At 41.3% G+C, this 24,447-nt stretch overlaps 1 protein-coding gene across 1 annotated transcript in view; it reads left to right on the top strand.

Moving 5' to 3' along the window:
- The window catches only part of HSD17B12 (hydroxysteroid 17-beta dehydrogenase 12), a 183,319-nt gene that overhangs the window by 71,812 nt on the left and 87,060 nt on the right, over window positions 1-24,447 (top strand). The gene's annotated exons all lie outside the window — the stretch shown is intronic.

The raw sequence follows: 24,447 nt of genomic DNA, 5'->3' as shown, positions 1-24,447 counted from the left end.
GTCAATAGTTGCTTTTCTATGCATACTTTATGAAGTTCTAATAATTGCTTTCAGTTTTAGAACTTCCTGCTAGTAGTTAAGTTAAATAAATGATTAAATGACTTTCAACACATAATAGAGAATTTTCAGTTGAGTTGGAGAATTTGATATATGCATTGATAGCTATATATTATGTTTTAAGATGGCTTTCCTTGAACAGAGGTGGGAGTGGAGAGTTGCTAAACTGATATGGATAAATATATAAAGCACCACTAACTTCCTAATATGAAGTCAGACCTTGAATTCATCAGGATCTCACAGGAGTGCAGTTCCTGAACCTTTCTGAGGGTTACCCCTCCTCCTCCCCAGATACCTTGTCCATTGAATAGTAGGTGCAGCTGCATAACAATCCCTGGATTAGGAGAGCGAGCAGCCAGCCAACCACCAGGAGCTTTGCCACACCCCCAGCAGCCCTGATTAACCCCTGGAGAAGACTGCACTGCCCTTTCTCCACTTCTTATGTGGTTTTGGGAGGGTGGTTGCTTTCTGGCCTTTTGACTGTGGGGGGTGGCCAAGGAGAGCCCCAGGTGAGTGAAGCCTGCTTGGGCTGGCTGGATCTCTAGCCAGCCCAAGCAGGCCTTGCTCGCTCAGGGCTCTCCTTTCTTGCATCAGGTTGCTTTTGGCTGCTGGTGGGGAGCAACATAAGCTAATGAGTTATGCTACTGAGCTCCACCACCTATTTTTCTACAAAATGACCTCTCTATGAAGTCATTCTGTTGTGCCAGTAAGATCTTTGCTTGTCCTTCCAATAAAGATCTGGATGGCATGGAAATCTGATGATAGTTACACTTCTGTGATTGAAAAGGTGTTGAAATAGGTGTTGACTAGAAGGCAAATTGCAGATGGTCTCAGTGGATAAATTTTACTTTACCTTTAAAACTAATACATGGAACAGATTTTCTTGCAGATAATTTTTCCTAGTAACAGAAGGGTAAAATATCTTCTAGTTTGTGCCTTTCCTAAACTGCTTGAACTATTCAGAGCAGTTGAACAAAGCAGGAGTCAAGTAACACCTTTAAGACCAACTAAGTTTTATTCTTAAAGGTTTAACTTGACTCCTGCTTTGTTCAACTGCTGCTTTGTTCAACTGCTTCAGACCAACATGGCTGCCTGCTTGGTTCTATTCAGAGCAGTGCTGTGCAATTATTTACAAAATAGACAGATGTTTTTTGTTTGCACAATGAAAGACATTAAAGTGTTTTAACATAGTAAAGGACTTTAACACCTCACTAATGAAGAATCATTAAAGAGCTCCTGTTGTAGGGTATTTTTTTCCATCTGTCTTTATATTGTTATGGTTGCCTCCTATAGCATGTTTAACTTTTTTTGACAGGGATCCTAAACCATGTCCTGCTCATGCTTTCTTTGTTGCAGAGATAGTTCTTAGTGATGAGTGTGGTTTTATCAGTTCATCTCCTAATGATCAGTTAACCCTGCATACTTGATTGCACTGCTTTTATGCACATAATATTTTGGGCTGCTGAAATTCTGAAAAATGCAGTCTCCCACATTTCTCCCTCATCTTCTACCCAAAGTGTACCTGTTTTATAGTTTAGGATGTGCTTAGCAGATCCAAGATTTATTTGCTTCAGTTGCAAATACTTTACCATTAACAGAAATAATAATAATAATAAATTTTATTTATACCCCGCCCTCCCCACCGAGGCAGGCTCAGGGTGGCTTACAGGACATGGCAAGAGCCATATTAAAACAATAAAACAAGATTATACAGTTCAATACAGTTAACAATTAAGTATTTAAATAATCTAAAAACAGTCTAAAAATATAATCTAATAGTGCTACTATACAAGACAACATTGAAAAAAACATAGCAGGAGAAGAATTGGGCAAAGGGTTATACTTCAATTAGTATCTGCAACCAATTGGCATATATCCAACCTCATAGTTGTGATGATGACATCATTTCCACTTATGGAAGAGGATGTGTCCAGTTATGGCATTCCCCCATATAGACCGCCACTTCATTCCTTGTAGTACTGCTGAGGTCTCAGCACCAGAAACAAAACCTCAAGGATTTGATAGGCTGCAGCAAGAGATGGAAGCAGGTACAACTTGCTCTGCAAAATCTGCAGATGGTTGGATATGGGCCACTGTTCACAATATGACTATTTGAATAGGTGATAATGTATGCAAATACCTAATTTTAAAGAACTTGTTATCAGTAATAATTGTTGAAAATGCTAAATAACAAGTTTTAAAGTGTAATTAATGATCAATAGTCTGATGCATCTAGCCTTGAACTGTGTTTGGCAATCCACTATGTGGTGCAATCCATGCAGGGACTTCTGGGCAGGTGTCTGCCTTTCAACAAGGCTAAAAATAGCATTCATTATCATAAGCATGAGGAACACACGCAGACATGAGCAGCATTACGACAATCTTGTGGGAGAACTTTGAAGTGAACACTGTGCCATATTATTCAAACTGATGCTATCTATTTTCATGAAATCAACATTCTTACCTGTCAAAATCAAGTTACAGTAAGGGCTTCCCATGTCACTGTTTCATTGGATGGATAGGGAAGGGAATTTTTTATTTTTTAATTTAGGTAAAGCTGAACTTGCTCAGTTTATCTTTCTTGAAAGAATGGGGTGCAAAATACAAATGTACTGCTGTTTTTAAACAGAGTTGCTTGTGTATGACTAACTGCTTTATATTGCTGAAGGCTGTCTTTGGGATCATTGATGATACTTAGTATCACCAGGTCGATGGAACATAGCTCTCCAACTGTGAGCAATTTCTGGATTGATCCAAGAGGATAGAGGGACTCAGCCCTTCAGAGGAGGCAGTTCTTTCACGTGGGCTTTCATTCTGCCCCACCAAATCCACACAAATGATTCAGCTTTGTGGGGACTCAGAAAGCTTTTTCCGTTGTCTACGCCTAAAGGAATATTTCCAACATGCACATGAACTGAACAAGGAAGAACATGCTACATCTTCACAACTTATCATCACACACTTCACTGGAGAACATTTACCATCCCTCCAACCCAACAATGAACAGGATACTTGCCACACCACACTAACAAAACAACATTACAAGAAAAAAAATTCCACATGGACTCCTCCTGAGGGTCGCAACGTCACACTGGATCACTACATTGAGTGCTTTCACCAGAGAGTTCAAACTGATGTGATCAACAAACAACACTGCGCACAGCAGAATCTCAACCATGCTGAAAGGAAGGCCATAGACAGTCTCAGGAACAATATGGATATTACAATCAAAGAGGCAGACAAAGGAGGAGCTATTGTCATCATGAACACATCAGACTACATCAAGGAGGCCCAACGACAACTCTCAAATACTTCATTTTACAAACCACTGGATTCAGACCCCACACAAGAATACAAAAAAGTATTGAACAAGATTACAAAAGAATTTCAACTGAGCATTCAGGAACACATCCTGTCAGACACATCACAGGAACCTCGACCAGGTACTTTTTATCTTCTACCCAAAATACATAAACCAGGTAACCCGGGACGTCTCATTGTGTCGGGGATAGGCACTATCACTGAGGGGGTATCTAGATATATGGACTCTATTCTAAGACCCTATGCTAACAGTGCCCCCAGTTATGTTCGTGACACTACAGATTTTCTGAGGAAAATACAATCTTTGAACGACCTTCCAGAGAATACTATCTTAGCCACCATGGATGTGGAATCTTTGTATACCAACATCCCACACCGAGGTGGATTACAAGCTGTAAGTAATATAATCTCTGATAAAAACATAGCTGACTTTGCTACCAAACTGTGCCGTTTTGTTCTCACCCATAACTACTTCAGATTTGGCAATGAACTTTTCCTACAGATCAATGGTACAGCCATGGGCACCCACATGGCCCCACAATATGCTAACATCTTTATGACTGACTTGGAGCAGCGCTTCCTAGACTCCCACCCACTCATACCTACCTTATACCTTTGTTACATTGACGACATCTTTATGGTCTGGACACATGGTAAAAAAGCATTCCATCAGACTTTCTTTTTTATGTATAAACAATTTTATTGGTAACATATGGTAGCAAATCTATATCAATATCTTACAATTTAAAAAGAAAAAATTATCTACCCCATATCTTACTTTTCTCCCACCCCTTGCCCCCGTTATTTGACCCCCGCCAGTTTTATTTACTTAAAAAAACAACTATTAAAGGTACCCTTAACTATTAAAAAATCCAAAAGTTATATTCTTCTTTTAAAGCTTAATCATTATCAAAAATTGTCCAATGTCCTTTTATTTTCCACTCTTTTTCTACGTATCTTCTGAACTTCTTCCACTCCATCTTAAAAACTTCCAAATTATAGTCTCTTAATATTCTTGTTAATTTGTCCATTTCACTCCATGTCATAACTTTTATAATCCAATCCCATTTCTCTGGTATTTTTTCTTGCTTCCACAACTGCGCATACAATGTCCTAGCGGCTGTGAGCAAGTACCAGATTAAAGTTCTATCTTCTTTTGGAAATGTTTCCATTTGTAGTCCCAACAGAAAAGTCTCTGCAACTTTGTTAAACTCATATCCCAAAATCTTAGAAATCTCTTGCTGAAACATCTGCCAAAACATTTTAGCTCTTTCACAAGTCCACCACATATGGTAGAAAGAACCTTCATGCTTTTTACATTTCCAACATCTGCCTGGCATCTTATTATTCATCTTTGCCAATTTTTTAGGAGTTATATACCATCTATACATCATCTTAAAACAATTTTCTTTAATACTTTGACACGTTGCGAGTTTCATAGAGTTATTCCACAGATATTCCCAAGATTCCATCTTTATTTCTTTATTTACATTAATTGCCCATTTAATCATTTGAGATTTCACTACTTCATCTTCTGTAGACCATTGTAAAAGTAATTTGTATATCTTTGAAATTAGTTTATCATTGTCTCCAAGCAGAACTTTTCCCATTTCTGTTTGCTCTTTCCTTATTCCTTCAGTTTTAATGTCATTCTCTACCAAGCTCTTTATTTGTTGCATTTGAAACCAATCATATTTGTGACTCAATTCTTCAGCAGTTTTCAATTCTATTTTTCCACTTTGTATTTTTAACAATTGATTATATGACAACCACTTTTCTTCACCTATCTCAGCCGTTATCTTTATTACTTCAGCTGGCACTATCCATAATGGTCTTCTCTCATCTCCATATTTCTTGTATTTTGTCCATGTATTTAATAAATTGCTTCTTATGTAATGGTGAGAGAAAAGACCATCCATCCTCTTTTTTCCATAATACAAATATGCGTGCCAGCCAAATTTTTTGTTTAACAGCGTTATCCATTCTTTCATCCACACTAAGCAAAACTGCTTCATGATATAATTTTAAATCTGGTAGTTGAAATCCGCCTCTCTCTTTTGCATTTGACAGAATTTTCATTTTAATCCTTGGCTTCTTCCCAGCCCACACAAATTCTGAAATTTTCCTACGCCATTTATCAAATTGTTTAGCATCCTTCACAATAGGAATAGTTTGAAACAAATACATTATCCTTGGTAGATTATTCATTTTAATATCAGCTATTCTGCCCAGCAATGACAAATTAAGCTTATTCCATTTTAGCATATCTTCATCCATTTTATGCCATAACTTCTCATAATTATTTTTAAACAGAACAATATTTTTCATTGTTATCTCCACCCCGCCAACTCCCCATATTCTTGTATTTTAGTTAACAGCAAAGGTGTAACTTGTATGGGATTTTCATTTATAAACATTATATCATCAGCAAACGCTCTGTATTTGTAAGTACATCCTTTTATTCGTAAACCTTGTATATCTTTTTCTTCTTGAATTTGCATCAATAAAATTTCAAGAGTCATTATAAACAACAGTGGTGAAAACGGACAACCTTGTCTAGTACCTTGCTAATTTTCTTTTCTCCTGTAAGATCTGCATTAACACACAACCTTGCCCTTTGTTCGGAGTATATTGCTTTTATCATTCTTATAAAACTTTCTCCCAGCTCCATTTTTTCCATTACCGCGAACATAAAGTCCCAGCTTAAATTGTCAAATGCTTTCTCTGCATCTGCAAAGAATAATGCTACTTCTTTTTCTGGATGTCTTTCATAATATTCTACAATATTTACAAAAGTCCTAATATTGTCTCTTATTTGTCTTTTGGGAAGAAACCCTGCTTGATCTTCCTTTATAAAATTTATCAAATGTTGTTTAAGCTGTTCTGCCAAGATTCTTGTAAATATTTTATAGTCATTATTTAATAACGAAATTGGTCTGTAATTTTTTACATTTGTGGCATCTCTATCTTCTTTAGGTATCAAAGAAATGACAGCTTCTTTCCATGTATTTGGTACTTTCCCTTTTATTCTTATTATATTCATCAACTTCTGCAATTTTGGTATTAATTCATCCTTAAAAGTTTTAAAATATTTAACTGTATATCCATCTGGCCCAGGAGCTTTTCCATTTTTCATTGCGTTGATTGCTGCTTCAATTTCTATCTTTTCAATTGGATCATTCAAAACTTTTCTCATATTTTCAGTTAGGGGTTCTATTTTTAACTTTTGTAAATATTCATCCATCTTCTCTTTCTTTATTTTAACACCTTTAAACAGTTTAGCATAGTACTTAAAATTCTCTTTTTATTCCCTCTTGAGTAACCACTTCCCTTCCATCTACCACAATTCTGCTAATAATTCTATTTTCTCTCTTTTTCTTCAATTGCCAAGCCAAATACTTTCCCGGTTTGTTTGCTCCCTCAAATGATTTTTGCTGAAGTCTTTTCAAACTCCATTCCACTTCTTTATTCAACAAATGTCTCAATTGAGTTTGTAGTATTGTAATTTCCTTTAAAATTTTCTTTTTCTGTGGTCTTTTTCTCAGCTCCCCTTCCTTTCTCTTTATTTCATTTTGAATGTCCAACAACTGTTTTTCTTTTCTCTCTTTTTTATTATTCAAAGTAATCAACAATCCTCTCATTACTGCTTTATAAACATCCCAGACCGTCTGAAAATCAATATCTTCTTTATCATTCACTTGGAAAAAAGCTTTAGTTTCTTTTTTCTAGATATGTCACTATTTCCTTATTCTGCAGCAAATCTTCATTCAGTCTGCATCTTCTCAATTTCTTGGACAATTTTGTAATCCACATTATTGGGTTATGATCAGCCCCAATTTTAGGTAAAATCTCTATCTTCTTTGTTATAAGACTTAAGTCTTTAGTTCCCCACAGCATGTCAATTCTAGAAAAAGTTTTGTGTCTTGCTGAAAAAAAGGTATAATCCCACACTTCAGAATTAAATTTCCTCCATATATCTTCTAAATTTTCTTGTTTAGCCAATTCAAAGAAAGACTTTGGCAATTTCCCTTCTTTCCCATCATTTTTTTTCCCTCCAGATCTATCCAGTGAGTTCTTAACTGTTCCATTAAAGTCTCCCATTAACAATACTTGATCATAGGTCAGTTCATCAAATTTTTGTGTAATGTCTTTGAAAAAAGCATCCTTTGCACCATTAGGCGCATACAATCCCAATAACAATGTTTTTTCCCATTTAATATTGTCTCCACGGCTACAAATATTCCATCTTTATCTTTAAACTCTAATTTTGGCTCCAATTCTTGTTTGATATATAAAACCACTCCTCTTTTCTTCTGTTCAGCTAGTGAAAAAAATTCTACTCCCAATTGTTTGTTCCATAAAAATTTATAATCCTTTTGTTTAATATGTACTTCTTGCAAACATATTATATTACAGTTTTGTTTCTTAATCCAATGAAATGTTGCCCTTCTTTTTTGTGGTGAATTTAGTCCATTAACATTCCAAGACAATAATTTATAATCCATCATGGTGCAAATTCTTTATTTTCTTCAAAAAATCTATGCAACTTCTGAGCATTTGTAAGTGTGACTCTTTTCCCCTGGAGTTCAAAGCTCAAACCTTCAGGTATAATCCATCTGAACCTTGTGCCATTGTCCCTCAATTTTTCTGTCAGCTTTTTATATGTTCTCCTGTCGTTTATCACTTACCTTGGCAACTCCTTCATGATTCTCACTTTACTGCCTCCCACTATCATTGCCTTTTCAAAATTTTTATTCATGATCCTTCCCACCATTTCCTTTGTCATATATCTTATAACAACATCTCTTGGTAGATTATTTTTCTTGGCAAAAAGTGAGTTCACTCTGTACATATAATCATACATATTTTTAGTCTCCAAGATCTTCATCTAAAAATTCTGCAATTATTTTTATTATATATCCTTTCAAGTCACCATCCTCCACTTCAGGTACTCCTCTCAGACGTATCTGAGTTTCCATCAATTTGCAGTCATGGATTGTCACTTTTTCTTGAATTTTCAACAAGGTGGAATCATATACTTCCATTTTCCCTTCTACTTCCTGCACTTCCTTAGATGTTTCTCCAGTTTCCTTTCTGGGACCTTCCATATCCTTTTTAATCTCTGCAATAATTTCTTCTTTCGATTTATCTATCATCTTCCTCACCCCTCTCATCATTCTGGCTTCCATTGCGTCCAATTGTTCCTGCATCTTCTCCAATGAAAGAGCCCTTGTTCGGGGCTGCTTGGCTTCAGACATTTAAAAACACCAAAAATTTTAACTTCACAGATTTCGGATTTAACTGTCAGGTTCAAAAGATTAGGGCTTGCTTTTTATAATCAGCTTAGTTTCACCTTCCTCAGAGCTTCCTAGACCAAGATATAAATTTTTAAAACTTTTAAACCCTTCAAAAAACAACGAAATTTTAGATCTCACCGATTTTCATTTTGATTATCAGTTTCAAAAGAGTAGGACTTGCCCTTTACGGCAAGCCCAATTTTGCCGTCCTCTGAGCCCCCAAAGTCCAGATATTTATTTTTTAAAATTTTAAATTTTCCAAAATGGCAGCCGCAACTTTTTATTACTCCTTGCAATTTCTTTTCCCTTTTAAAAATTTCCGAGGACCGCACAAATAATATGACCAATAGTTCTTATTTTCTTACCCTCTTTTCAGTTGATTCCAACAATTTATACTGTCCCGAATTCTTTTTATAACAATGTTTTTAATTTAGCCTCCCAGCAATGGCCGCCGATGCTTCTCAATGGTATATATTCCTAGAGTAGGTTTTCTTTCCACTACTTCCTGGTTTTGTTGCCACAAAGTCACAAGGAGATCTCACGATACTTGACGTATTTCCTGTCTTGCTCAGATGTGCTGCCAGTCTGTTCCAGTATGATGATATTGCTTTTTCTTTCCAAAACCGCAAGTAGACAAAACAATAAATTCCTTCCTACTTTTTAGCAGTTTTTAATACTGTCCATTATATTTATAAAATCCAAATTTCACCTATTCCTTCGCTCTTCTTCCACGCTCTCTATATTTCCTTTTCCCACCTTTTAACTTTGTCCCTTTAAGCTATAAATAGCTCCGGAATGAAAAAATAATCTTCTGTACCTTTTCTTCCAATTATCCAAGTTTCCACTGGTCTTTCAAAGCTTTAGATGTTTAGCAATGTCCAAGAAGGTTAGGATCCTGACGAGCTTATGTCAAATAAATGACTCTGGACACTTCTGCAGACGATGACTATGCAACTTCCCCTGAGACCCCTCAAAGCCTCAAAGAAGTCCCCCCCCCCCCGAGGCTCCCTTTTAGCCAAGGTAAATTTCATTAAAATTTTCTGTGCATGTCTTGGACTAATCTCTAACTGAGAAAAGTAGGCAGTAGGCATTAATTTGCCTTCCACTACCCCGAACAGAAGTTCCAGCCTGCTCCCGTTATGAGAGGCAGCTCAGCTTGGCATTTTCCTCCCCCGGAAGTCCCATTCCATCAGACTTTCAATGACTTTCACCCTAACATCAATCTGACAATGAACCAGTCTATGCAAGAAATACATTTTCTGGACACCACTGTAAAACTAAACAGTGGATGCATTGACACCACTTTATACTGGAAACCTACTGACCGACAAACATACCTGCATGCCTCCAGCTACCACCCCAAATGATCCATTGTACACAGCCAGGCTCTACGCTACAGCCACATTTGCTACAATCCTGCTGACAGAGATTCTCACCTGAGAGATCGACAACAAACCTTTTTGGAACTAAAGTACCCATCTGATGAAGTCAGGACACAGATCAACAAAGCCAGAATTATACCCTGGGTTGGGGACAGAGGGTGGCCATCGGGGGTGAATGGTCCCGGAGACACACACTGGATTGTGGGGTGCCTCAGGGAGCAGTTCTCTCCCCGATGTTGTTCAACATCTATATGCGCCCCCTTGCCCAGATTGCCCGGCGGTTTGGGCTGGGTTGCCATCAATATGCAGATGACACCCAGCTCTATCTGTTAATGGACGTCCGGCCCGACTCCGCCCCAGGAAACCTCGACCGGGCTTTACAGGCTGTTGCAACGTGGCTTAGGCTGAGTGGGCTGAAGTTGAACCCAGCGAAGACAGAGGTCCTTTGTGTGGGTCGCGGCGCTCTGGGAGGGGGAATAGCTCTCCCGGCCTTCGACGGTGCGCCATTGAAAGCAGCGCACCAGGTAAAGAGCCTGGGTGTTTTACTGGAGCCTTCATTATCCATGGAGGCCCAGATAGCGGCCACTGCCAAGTCAGCATTCTTCCACCTGAAGCCGGGACCTCGCAACGGTGATCCATGCAACAGTCACCTCAAGATTGGACTACTGTAATGCCCTCTACTTGGGGCTACCTTTGTGTCGGACCCGAAAGCTGCAGCTAGTGCAGAACGCGGTGGCCAGGCTGTTGTTGGGACTCCCGAAATGGGAACATATACGGCCGGGGCTACGTGGACTGCACTGGCTGCCGATTATATACCGGGTCCAGTACAAAGTGTTGGTCATTACCTTTAAAGCCTTATATGGCCGAGGACCCGCCTACCTGAGGGACCGTCTTTCCCCATATGAACCCCAGAGAGCACTGAGGTCAGCCGGGAAAAATCTAATGGCTATCCCTGGGCCGAAAGAGATTAAACATCAAAATATCAGAGCACGGGCCTTTTCAACCGTGGCCCCTGTCCTATGGAACCAACTCCCTGAGGAGGTGCGGGCCCTGCGGAACCTTGACCAGTTCCGCAGGGCCTGCAAGACCACCCTTTTTAAACTTGCTTACTCAGACTGCTAAAGAAGGCTGTTAATAAGGATCCGCCAATGCCGCTTAAAGACCTAGACCACTGTGTATAAACTGGCAGAACTAGCGTCAAACATCACCAGCACTGTCAGACGAAACTATCTAATTGTATTGACTGGTTTTTAATGTTGTTAAATAATGTTTTATATTGTTTTATATTGTTAAATTTAAAGGTTTTATTATTACTGTATGTTATTAAGAAATGTTGTTAGCCGCCCTGAGCCTGCCGAGGTGTGGAGGGCGGGATACAAATAAAATTTTTTATTATTATTATTATTACCCAGAGAAAACCTGTTACAAGACAGACCCAAAAGAGAAAATAGCAGAATACCACTAGTGGTCCCACACAATTCTCAACTTAAAACCGTTCAATGTATCATCAACAACTTACAACCTCTTTTGGACAGTGACAGCTCTCTTTCAGAAGCACTGGGGGGTAAACCTTTGCTTGCACACAGACAGCCCCCCAACCTCAAACAACTCCTCACCCACAACAATACAGCATTTCATCTGAGCATGGACACAGGTACCAGAGCTTGCAATAAACCCAAGTGCCAACTTTGCTGCCACATACACCCAGACAACACAATCACTGGACCTAATAACATTAACTATACCATCTCAGGCTCATTCACTTGTTCATCTTCCAACATTATATATGCCATTAAATGCCAACAATGCCCTTCAGTTCTCTACATAGGGCAAACAGGACAAATACTTTGCCAAAGGATAAATGGACGCAAATCTGACATTAGGACTCACAGAACTGAGAAATATGTGGGAGAACACTTTAACCTTCCAAAGCATTCAATGGGTGACCTCAAGGTAGCTGTTTTACTGCAAAGGAACTTCAAGAACAGAATGGAGAGAGAAATTGCTGAATTACAAATTATTATGAAACTTGGAACAAACACCTCCCCAGGACTGAACAGGGATATTGTTTTTTTATCTCATTACAGATGCTAAACCCACGCTCAGTGAGTATAGCTATGCATCCACAGTATTCTAATGTGTTTCTCTTTTAGAATTGTGTATCAGTATAATTATTTGTATTGACATACTCAAAATAGGGATATTTGCTGTATATCTCATTACATATGCTTTACCCATTTTCACTATATTTTATTGTATTCCCTTTTCCTGTGGTAAATTAGAATTATGTTTACATGTTAAAAGGTAAATTTGGTGGACAGGAACATCGCTATCCAATGTATTTCTCTTTTAGCTGTATTGACACACTCAAACAGGGACTTTGGTTGCTTATCCCATTACATATATTGAACCTATCTCCCATTGTCATTGACAGACAATTTCACATTTTGACATACTACTGTTTTGTTGCTTTCACATGCTCATGCTACTCAGATCAAAGCTTTGCTCAATTTGTTAATTTTACTGCATACTGCTGTTTCATTGCTTTCGCATGCTCATGCTACTCACATCAAAGGTTTGCTCAATTTGTTAATTTTACTGTTCTGTCATTGTACCATTTTACATTCTAAACCACTGCCTACCAGATAATTTTACTTCACTGTCATTGGTTCTTAAATCTGTACCATGTTTCATTCTGGGCTACTGCCTACCAGCTATGTATGGCTCTGCTCACTGTGCTGGATTCCTCGTCTGATGAAGTGTGCTTAAGAGCACACAAAAGCTTATGTTCTAAATAAAAATTGGTTGGTCTTAAAGGTGAAACTTGACTCCTGCTATGTTCAACTGCTTCAGACCAACATGACTGCCTGCTTGGATCTAAGTCTGAACTGGCAGTGATTAATCCAGGAAGGAGATATATCACTGAAAATATTGGCTTGGAATGTGAAATCGGAAGGAAGGAAGGAAGGAAGACATATTCCATGCTAGGGATTATTTAAAAAGAAACTGAAAACTAAAAATGACATGTATTGACATGCCTTTATATAAACCTGTAGTGTGATTACTCTTGGATATGGTATATAGTTCATCATCATCTATCTTCTTTGCAGTCCCACATGGGGACTGCACATGAGCAGCCCTGCCAAGGAGAGGTTTCAGTATCTAAAAGCCTGCATGGCACACTGCGTACCAGAGCTGGAAAAGCTCTTTTCCCCACCTATGTGGTCATGTGCTCTGGAGCCTCAGCACCTCCACCCTCAGTTCCTCTTTTCCAGTGGAAAGAGAAGTTTCTAGCTTTCTAGATCCTCCAGCTTTGTTGTTCTATTCTGAGTGTTTGTGGATCTGGCTTTCCTGCCTTACCCCCCTCCTTTTGTGTGATGGATGGCTTTCTCTCCCTGGTCCACAGTGTGGAGGGCAAGAGTGTGCGGTACCCACTCTTTTCAAGCATGGGCTGTGAACGTCTGCCCTGCAAGTGGCAAATTTGCGACTTGCAGAACAGGTGTGCAGGGCACCCACTCCCCCTTCCCCACCATTTAAAGAGAAGGTTTCTTTAAATAGTTGGGAGAAAGTGGGGGGAGTGCACACACGGCGCTGTGTCCCCAGCATGGTGATGTCACTACATGATGTCATTGCATTGGGGTTGGCCTCCCTTCCTGGAATGACCCTCCCCATCATCGCTGTCAGGGAGATGTGACCCAGCAACCCTACATAGAAAAAGAAGAATTTCAGATTTATACTCCACCCTTCTCTCTGAATCAGAGACTCAGAGCAGCTTACAATCTCCTATATCTTCTCCCCCCACAACAGACACCCTGTGAGGTGGGCACACAGCATCCCCTGAAGGCGTTTAGCTATTAAAACCTCTCTGTGGCAGGCCTGCTCATGCTCAGTCCCCATGTGTGCCTGCACAGAAGATCCTAAGTGAACAACAGTTACAGGTAAGTGCAACCCTGTTTCTGGTCTCTCTTCCTTTTTTAAAAAAAAAGGGTATCATAGAGCTGGAAAAAATACAGAAAACTATGACCAAGTAGTCATATGAAGTCATCCGTATGAGAAAAATAGTGTGTGTGGGGGCATTGTTTAAGGTAAAATGAGGGACATTAGACATAAAACTTAAAATTGGAGAAAAAGGAACTTAATGCTAGAATTCAGGATGCTCAATAAAAGAAACTGATTTTGAACAGAAACCATGTCAGCATTCCTTATAAATGCAGGGCAGTATTATACTGTATTATATTTACCAAGGCAGCTTACTTAGATACTTCTCTAGTGACTTGCATAGAGATGCTTAACATCATAAAGCAGCTCTTCAGAATGCTACATTTCTCTCATTGGTTGTTATGTGGATTAAGAAAAAACTGGCTAATGAATAGGAAACAGAGAGTGAGTATAAATGGGCAATCTTCGCAGTGGAGGACAGTGAGCAGTGGGGTGCCACAGGGCTCAGTACTGAGTCCCATGCTGTTTAACTTGTTCATTAATTATTTGGAGTTGGGAGTAAGCAGTGAAGTGGCCAAGTTTGTAGATGACAGTAAATTGTTCAGGGTGGTGAGAACCAGAGAGGATTGTGAGGCACTCCAAAGGGATCTGTTGAGGCTGGGTGAGTGGGCCAAGTAATGTGGCCAAGTGCAAAGTACATTGGGGTCAAAAATCCCAGCTACAAATACAAGTTGATGGGGTGTGAACTGGCAGAGACTGACCAAGAGAGAGATTTTAGGGTCGTGGTAGATAACTCACTGAAAATGACAAGACAGTGTGCGATTGCAATAAAAAAGGTCAACACCATGCTGGGAATTATTAGGAAAGGAATTGAAAACAAATCAGCCGATATCATAATGCCCCTGTATAAATCAATGGTGCAGTCTCATTTGGAATACTGTGTACAATTCTGGTCACCGCACCTCAAAAAGGATATTATAGCATTGGAAAAAGTCCAGAAAAGGGCAACTAGAATGATTAAAGCTTTGGAACACTTTCCCTATGAAGAAAGGTCAAAACGCTTGGGGCTCTTCAGCTTGGAGAAACGTCGACTGCGGGTGACATGATAGAGGTTTGCAAGATTATGCATGGGATGGAGAAAGTAGAGAAGTTCTTTTCTCTCTTTCTCACAATACAAGAACTCGTGGGCATTCAATGAAATTGCTGAGCAGTCAGGTTAGAACAGATAAAAGGAAATACTTCTTCACCCAAAGGGTGATTAACCTGTGGAATTCACTGCCACAGGAGGTGGCAGCGGCTACAAGCATAGCCAGCTTCAAGAGGGGATTGTATAAAAATATGGAGCAGAGGTCCATCAGTGGCTATTAGCCACAGTATATTATTGGAACTGTCTGGGGCAGTGATGCTCTGTATTCTTGGTGTTTTTTTGGGGGGCAAAATGGAAGGGCTTCTAGCCCCAATTGTGAACCTCCTATGGCACTTGAGGTTTTTTTGGCCACTGTGTGACACAGAGTGTTGGACTGGATGGGCCATTGGCCTGATCCAACATGACTTCTCTTATGTTCTTACATGGCCTACCTCAGGCAAGTTGGAGTCAGCAGTGATTTATGTTATCAATACAGTGAAAATATTAGTTTATATTGTTTTACTAATATTATCTTATTCCAAAAATTAAATGTAAATTTAAGATGTTCTTTTTGACAATCACTATGGCTTCTATGCAAAAACCTAACATACTTGTAGCAGAGAAGACTGGTTTTCCTGGTCAGCTTAATGTATTATAGGTAACTTGGTAGAAATCTGGCATGTCTGTCACTGAATAACTACCATTTTGGTCAGTTTTCAGTTGTAGGTCCAGTTTTGGTAGTGTTCTGCTGTAGAATTTGACCATGGAAAGTATAGTGCACTATATTTGGACATAGTTAAAACCACTTGGCTCTGTTTATCAAATGTGATTTTAAAAATAATTAAATTGTATGAAGAACTTACTGTTCACATCTTTCTGTTCTTTCTGTTCTTGCCATAGAATACTTCAGGTGCTAGAGTTGTGACTCCCCAGCTGGGGGCAGGGAATTGCCCAGTTTGGAGGCCCCTCCCCCACTTCAGGGTTATCAGAAAGCAGGAGTGGGGGGAAGGGGTGTATGTCCACTGGGCACTCCATTATACCATATGGAGACTGGCCCCTATAGGGCAAGGGTGTCAAACTCATTTGTTAGGGGGGCCAGATCTGACATAAAGTGGATTTTGTGGGGCCGAGCCATGCATGTCCTGTAATGACAAATAGCAGAGATATAGACTTTATGGAGGACACTGGCCAACACAATAAAATATATCAGTTTTTAACTTAAAAAATACAAACATGCTTAAAACTCTTGCAATATTTTGTTTAAAATGGAAAGGAAAGATAGTGGGATTTTGCAGTGCAATTTCAAAAACAAAACATCAAGAAAAGCACAAAAATAGCAACAGAAATTTTAAAAAATAAAATGCTTTCAGCCTGGGAAAACATGAAATGGCAAGACATTGCAAACTTCTTTCCCCCCCTCCCCCGGTCTACTCAGGTTAGCAATGGCTCTCCAGTGTCATATCCCCCTTTGGCTGTGGGTTCCCAAATTAGAGTACTCATTAGGTGCTAGTTTTTACTCCACTGAGAAGAGACAAAGCTTGGCTCAAGGCATCAATGCTTGGTTTACAACGACACAACTCCAGGAAGCTTCAGCTGGCCATAGGAATGCTGGGAAGTTCCTCTCCATTGAAACGCATAGAGTTTCAAAGAAAACGTGGAGTGGATTTTGTGTTCACCTCTGCTCTGTCCAGAAGTCAGAGTGGGAAACCATTCCGCATTTTCTTTGCAGCTTTGCTTTCAGCTTTAGCCTCTGCAAAGAGAAGACAGAAGGAGCTGAGAATTTCATGGCAGCCTTTGGAGGTTCACAGGGTGAGGACAGGATGATTGAAGCCCTGGGTGGGCCGATGTGGCCTGTGGGACCAGGGCCGGCACTTGGGTTTTTGCTACCCCAGGCCTCCCGCACAGCTGCGTCCCCCCCATGTGAGGTCTGAGCGAGGCTGCATTTCCTTTCATCTGCCCAGCTGCCGGGCAGGGGAAAGGGCCCCGGGACTGCCCTGCCTCACTCTGAGGCTGTTTCCCCTTGCAGGGGAGAGCTTCAGAGTGATGCTGTGCCTCCTCCTCCTCCCTCCGGGCAGGGGAAGGGGCCACGGAACTGTCATGCCTCGCTCTGAGGTTGTCTCCCTTTGCAGGGGAGGCAGCTTCAAAGTGAGGCTGCTCTCCTCTGAGCCCGGCTAAGTAGCTGGACTTGGAGGAGAGCACAAACTGGGGTGCAGTTCCTCTGCTCTCAGTTTCCGGGGTCTGTGATCAGGGAAGCTGAGAGCAGCGGAGCAGTGAAAGAGGGTGCTTGAAGGCGCCCTATTGGCAAGGGTATAACGGAGAATCAATCAGTGGGCATCTGGAGCTCTGGGAATGTGGGTTTTTTGAAGTTGAGGCACCAGATTTTCAGCATAGCATCTGGTGCTTCTCCTCAAAAAAGCCCCCCCCCCCAATTTTCAAAAAGAATGGACCAAGGGGTCCAATTCTGTGAACCCCTGAAGAAGGTGCCTCCATCTTCCATTATTTCCAGTGAAGGGAAGGCATTTAAAAGGAGCACGGTCCCTTTAAATGTGATGGCAAGAACTCCGTTCAGAGTCCAATTGTGCTTGTTGCAACCTTGCTCCTGGCTCCACCCCCAAAGTCCCCAGTTTCCTGAATCAGACCTGGTAACCCTATCAGGTATGCTCAGGGCAGGGTAGATATAACTAAGAAGATGGAGATTGTCACTGCTTCCTGATTCACTGCAAGTGTTTGTAGAATCCCTTCTACAAAAATGTAGAATCTCTTTTACAGAACTGCAGAAATGTCACATCTTTCACTGGTTGTCAGCACGAATTGGCTTATAGGCTAAACACGTAAGCTATATGTTTGCTATTCACAGCATATTTTAGAGAAGAATAGAAAGGGCTTTCCAGTGGCTAGTATGAGGCACTGTAGTAAAACGTCTTATGTATCTCTCCACATGGATCTTGTTGCCACTAATTGCTGCCAGTAATCTAAGTGTTGCAATGTCTTCTCTTTTTTAATTATACTGTTTAGCAACTGGAGCACATTATCATTTTCTTTATTCTGCTTGCAGTAAACTTCAAGAATTTTGTTAACTTGATTTCAGAATTCTCTTTTTTGACATACTAAACCAAAGTCTCTTTTGGTGATGTACTGTACAATACTTTATATTATATAACATTCAGCAGCGTAACTTGCCACTGGATTATTTTTTTCCCATGGCAGTGGGTTTTTAAAATTTAAACCAATGATAAATGATGTATTAATACATGGTTAAATATACTTAGGTGGCTATGGATATTAGTCACACAATGTCAGTGTTAAATTACTTTGACTAATAATAAAAATTGTAAATCTTCACTATAAAAGAAACAAGAAGGCTTGTGATAGTAGTCATTGTTACATTTCTCTGCTAAGACAGTGTCTGCAAGATTTCAGATGTGAATGTGTAGCAATAGAGCAGATGTAGCTAAAAATAGCATGCCTCCACCTCCCTCCACAGAGATGTTGAACTTGATTTTCTTCTGACGTGATCACAAGACCACTGCTGCAGTAGAGGCTTAATGCTATTTACGTCGTTATTTTGCATAGCAGCATATCCCTGGGGATTTTCAAACAATGCAGCTGTTTTTGAAAGCTGAAGGAGGAAGCAAACACTTGCATCTGCTGTGGGGAGGGGGAGGAGAAAGGAGCAAGCAGCCAACAGAATACAATTAGGTTCATGATTCTGCATGAATGGAGAAACAATCATAGGAATGGCTTTTTTCAATGGGAGAAAAATTGTAAGAATATGGCTGCTACTTGTTTTTATGAATGATTTCCTTCTTTTCAAGCTGGAGCCAATTTTTGTAGTTTATTTAAAATATAGTTTTCCCTCCCAGGCACTGGTAAAACTAGAATAAATCATTTAAAACAATTTATGATGCAAAATGGTTGTATATTTTATTCTAAAGTACAGTGGATTTTACTTTTGGTTTGTCTAGCCCACTGAACTAAAAGTCCATAAAAGAGAATTTTAATGAGAACACATACTGTGTTTTGTGTTACAGTACCCAGTAACCCAGTTCCTTGCACAAAAAAAAAAAATCTGTATGAAACAGCCATCTTCTGGAGGTTCTTTCAAACAACTCCATATGGTGATTTCCTGCATGTAGCAAGCAACTTTTGTGGCCTGCTTCATACAAAATGGCTACCATGTAGAAGCCACCTGACGCTGTATGCATATGTAACATCCACTTTATGTAGCAAGCCACTAGGATATAGTTAGGTTGTCATGCCGATTCTTTGCACTGGTGGAAAAATATCCCAGTATGTATTTGGTAGCTACTGTGCATGAGCTGTTGCATATGAATGGCATGTTTCATGGAGCAGATCCCAGTGAGATGCCCTTTCAAGGTGATCTTTACTTGATCAACACCTCAATCAATGGGTTTGCATTTATAGAGTATAAACAAAAAAGAAAAGTCAAGTTTCAACAATTGGCGAATGTCATAAGGATGTGCAACTAAACTTACTTCTTTTGAAGTACAGACTGCAAGTAGCAGTGCCAGTCTAAAGCAAAATCCAGAATTTAAAAGCTGTGTTAGGACCAAACAAAACAAGTGAACTTAGTTTTAGTGTGAGTTGAAGACTAAGGAATTAAATCAAAAGCTGCAATGAAAACAAACTCCAGTGAAGAATCACCGTATTTTTTGGACCATAAGACTCACTTTTTCCTCCCAAAAAAGTGGGGGGGAAAGTGTGTGCGTCTTATGGAGCGAAGGTACCATACGTACCTTCCTCGGGGGGGGGGGGGGGGGTGGTGATCCGCTGCCTCCGTCCCGGCGCTTCCCGCCCCTGCCTGCCTGGCTCCAGCTCTGACGCTTACAGCAAGCGCCAGGATCGCTCCCACCGTCCTCCGATCCCAGCGCTTGCTTTAAGCATCAGCGCTGAAGCCAGGCAGGCAAGCAGGGAGAAAGCACGCCGCCCCCTCCACAGCCAGGGCTTGCGAAGCGCTGGGTTTGCGGAGGGGGCGGGTGCTTCCTCTGTCCCTGTCTGCGTGGCTTCAGCTTGTGCTGATAGCAAGGGCTGGGTTCGGAGGCAGCCAAGCCTCGGATCCCAGCCCTTGCTATCAGCAGAAGCTGAAGCAAGGCAAAGAGGAAGCCCCCCCCTCCGCAAACGCAGCGCTTTGCGAAGCACTGGGTTTGTGGAGGGGGGGGCTTCCTCTGTGCCTGTCTGCCAGGCTTCTGCTGCTGCTTCTAGCAAGGGCTGGGATCGGAGGCAGGATTGAGAGGGGGAAGGTGCCCAGATCTGGATGCACAGCTTCAAAAATTTTTTTCCTGTTTTCCTCCTCTAAAAACTAGATGCGTCTTATGGTCCGGTGCGTCTAATGGTCCGAAAAATACGGTAGTTTTTGTGGATATTTTGAAAGAGTAGAAGCAGCAATGCACCTAGGCTTGCCAATCCCCAGGTCCCAGCAGGGGTTCTCCCGCTTTCCCAGGCTCCTTCTCGCTCCCAGTCAGCTGGCCGGTGGGGGGAAGCCCCGCTGTGGACTGGCAAGTCTATTACTGTCTCTGAGTTTGGAGAGTACTTCTAATCTGGGGTCCTCTTACTGATGCACCTTTACATGTCCTCCAAGTTATGTGCAGATTGGATTTTGGGGGTCCAAGTTACAGCCCCACAAAGAAGATGCCCCCAGGAAATTGCTTTTGGGGAAAATGTCAGGTACAAGTTCATAAGTGTGTAGCAGGCCTCAGGTTCAGCAGGAGCTCACAGGAGTGCAGCTCCTGAACCTTTCTGAGGGTCCCCCCTCTTCCTCCCCACCTACCTTGTCCATTGAATAGTAGGTCCAGCTGCATAACAATCACTGGATTAGGAGAGCGGGCAGCCAGCCAGCCACCAGTGGCTTTGCCTTGCCCCCAGCAGTCCTCATTAACCCCTGGAGAAGCCCACCCATCCCTTCTCCACTTTTTATGTGATTCTGGGCGGCGGGTGACTTGCTGGCCTTTTGACTGGGGGCAGCAGCCCAGGAGAGCTCTAGGTGAGCGAGGCCTGCTTGGCCTGACTGGATCTCTAGCCAGCCCAAGCAGGCTTTGTTTGCGGGGCTCCCCTTTCTTGCATCAGGTTGCTTTTGGCTGAGGTCAGTTTGGCAGGCACCCTAGCCACATAAGACAAGGGAAGCATGCCCACAACTCTCATAGCTCCCTTCCCCAGGGCTGAAACACACAGGTCCAGAGCACACCCATCAACCAGGGTGTATACTTCCAGTCTGCAGAGGAATAGAAACAAGCTGGCAGTCTCCAAAGGCAGGTTCTGTAGGATAGAAAGGCAGACATTCCTAGAGTTTTGACAGAGGCTCCACAAAGTAATCCCACAGCAGCTTGGTAGAGACCCCTGACAAGCACTGGAACTCGCAAGGTGTGCTCACAACAATCCCAGTACCCAGAACAATACCTCCTCAGATCCTCTGCTCATAGCCCACCCCTAGGTGAAATGTCTGGTTCTGAACTGTACAAATGCAATGGAAAGGAGTAGTCAAACAGGGGCTTGGTTATACAGACAAAGGTACATAGTAGGTGTTGTACATAGTAGGTGAGGTACATAGTAGGTGTTGTGATATGAAGCAGGTGTTAGGTGAGGGAGATTTTTTCCCCTGAGGGTACAAGCAAAGGGGGGGGGGGTATCCAGGGATTTCTCAGTGGGGGAATTTCCGTGAGAAAGAGTTGGGTGTGGGGCCAATCCACTCCTACCTGGCAGAGGCTACCATCCCTCCACACAAAGGCCCAAGGACTCAACCTCCCAGAAACAGATCCTCCCACCTGGGGGCAATGATTATGGTTAATTTCAGTAAGATAATTTCTGAGGAAAATCTACTATGAGTAACTTCTGAGGAAGATCAGCTACGGAATGGACTTACATCTAGATCTTTGTTAAGTTAACATAAGAACATAAGAGAAGCCATGTTGGATCAGGCCAATGGCCCATCCAGTCCAACACTCTGTGGCACACAGAGTCCAAAAAAAAAAGGAGGTTCACAAGTGGAGCTAGAAGCCCTTCCACTTTGCCCCCCCCCCCAAGCATCAAAAATACAGAGCATCACTGCCGCAGACAGTTCCAATAAAATGTTGTGGCTAATAGCCACTGATGGACTTCTGCTCCATATTTTTATCCAAACCCCTCTTGAAGCTGGCTATGCTTGTAGCCACCGCCACCTCCTGTGGCAATGAATTCCACATGTTAATCACCCTTTGGGTGAAGAAGTACTTCCTTTTATCCGTTCTAACCCGATTGCTCAGCAATTTCATTGAATGCCCATGAGTTCTTGTATTGTGAGAATACAAGAATCTCCATCCCATGCATAATCTTGTAAACCTCTATCATGTCACCCGCAGTCGACGTTTCTCCAAGCTAAAGAGCCCCAAGCATTTTAACCTTTCTTCATAGGGAAAGTGTTATTATAGAAGCTTCTGAACAATATCACAAATTTTGTGTTACAGGATCATATTACTAGTTGTAATAGTTTTCTACGTAATATGTTAATGACCATTTGTATTTTTATTAATTATAAAATACAGTAGCCATAAATCACAGTGATTGCTTGTTATTAGGTTATTTCACTGTGATCCCGGTTTGTTTTTCTGGGAATGTATCCATTCATAGGGATGGGCACAAACTGGAAAAATGTGATTCATGGCAGAGCCATGAACTGAATTGAACCAAGAGGCTTATTCACTGTCACGACCTGGACATTCACAAACTGAAACAGTTCTGAAAACCCCACTGAAAGAGACTGCTGAAAGCCCCCCAACAACTGAGTAGCAGTAAGTGCCTGTTCTCCACTTAGAACAATTTTGATAAAATGGGTGCATATGAAGACGGTCTTTTTAGTTGCAGTGACATCAGCCAGATGAGTATCCAAAATTGGAGCCTTATCAGTGAAATGGAATCTTTGATCATTTACAAGGACAAGGTGCAGGGATCCTACCTTTCAGCCAGGCCTAGTGTAGCCAACCTCCATGTAGAGCCTGAAGATCTCCTGGGATCACAACTGAACTCCAGACATTTCTCTCCCCCTGAGGAAATAACTGCTTTCGAGGGTGAACTCTATGGCATTATATTAAGCGGAGGTCTTTCCCTTTACTAACAGAACCAAGTTGGTTGCCTAGTAACAGCCACTGGCAAGCAGCTTCCCCCGTGGCCCAGTCCTTATCTGTCCAGAAGCAAGGCTGAGGGGAGGAGGGAGGGAGTGACAGGAAAGAGGTGACCACCATGGCCTCTGAGGAAACACTCCAGGCGGGCCCAGGCCTTGCCACCTGGTTGGCTTACCACCTTAGTTCCCTGTCTCTTCGCTGTTCCTCACTGCCACTAACATCTTTCTCTTCCAAACAACACAGAGAGTGGGTAGGCGACAGTGGGTGAATGTCATGGGTCACAATTTACATTCTCCATGTAGTTATGCATCCAGGAGTTTGCTAAAATGGCAGGCAGCTCCCTCCACCAATGGAGAAAAACTATTTTAAATAGTGATGCATTGCATACTAGTAATAACTTCATAGAATATGTCTAATGTTCTTTGACTCACTGTGTTCTCACAAATAGAAGATGAAATAAGTTATACGTAAATTATATCTTTGTTATGTACTGCCGTGTTTGATATTCTGCAGGAAAGTTATTTTCAACTTAACCTTCTGTCTTAAATACATACTGTATTAATTTGTCATTGAAAATGACTTAATTTTTTTGATGAGCTTTGTTGCTTCTATAGAAACCCATAACCAACACAAAAAGTACTAGGATCATTAGTATGTCACTTTTAAATCTTTCAAGATGACTTCAGCACTGTTTATGGGAAGCTTGCAAGCAGAAGAGAGCTTTATAGTTGCCATTTAGCAGTTCAGTAGCTCTAACCACCTGTCATTGTTAAAAGGTAAAGGTAGCCCACTGGGCAAGCACTAGTCATTTCAGACTCTGGGCTGGCTGTTTTCACGCAGACTTTTTAAACGGGGTGGTTTGCCACTGCCTTCCCCAGTCATCTACACTTTACCCCCAGCAAGCCGGGTACTCATTTTGCCAACCGCAGACGGATGTCATTGTTAGGGTATAAGAAATGTATGGGGTGGATTTGAGGACACTGTAAGACCTGCTAATACTTTTAAGGCCAGCTCAGTTGGCATGAACTGAAACTTATATCAGTGTGTAAGCATTTCACACATTCAGTAGTTAACTGTCATAATAATTAACAGAGGGATTGAACTGTCCCTGCTCAGGTAGGATTATTTTTTTTTAAAAAAACCCAACTCTTGCAAGAAAATATTCAGTGAAGTATCACACAGAACAAATTAACTGTTGAATGAAGAATATAAGT

The sequence above is a fragment of the Heteronotia binoei genome, chromosome 21 (assembly GCF_032191835.1).
Source record: "Heteronotia binoei isolate CCM8104 ecotype False Entrance Well chromosome 21, APGP_CSIRO_Hbin_v1, whole genome shotgun sequence".
Taxonomy (NCBI): domain Eukaryota; kingdom Metazoa; phylum Chordata; class Lepidosauria; order Squamata; family Gekkonidae; genus Heteronotia; species Heteronotia binoei.
The sequence above is the reverse complement of the archived record's forward strand: the minus strand, read 5'-3'. Positions and strand labels throughout refer to the sequence as shown.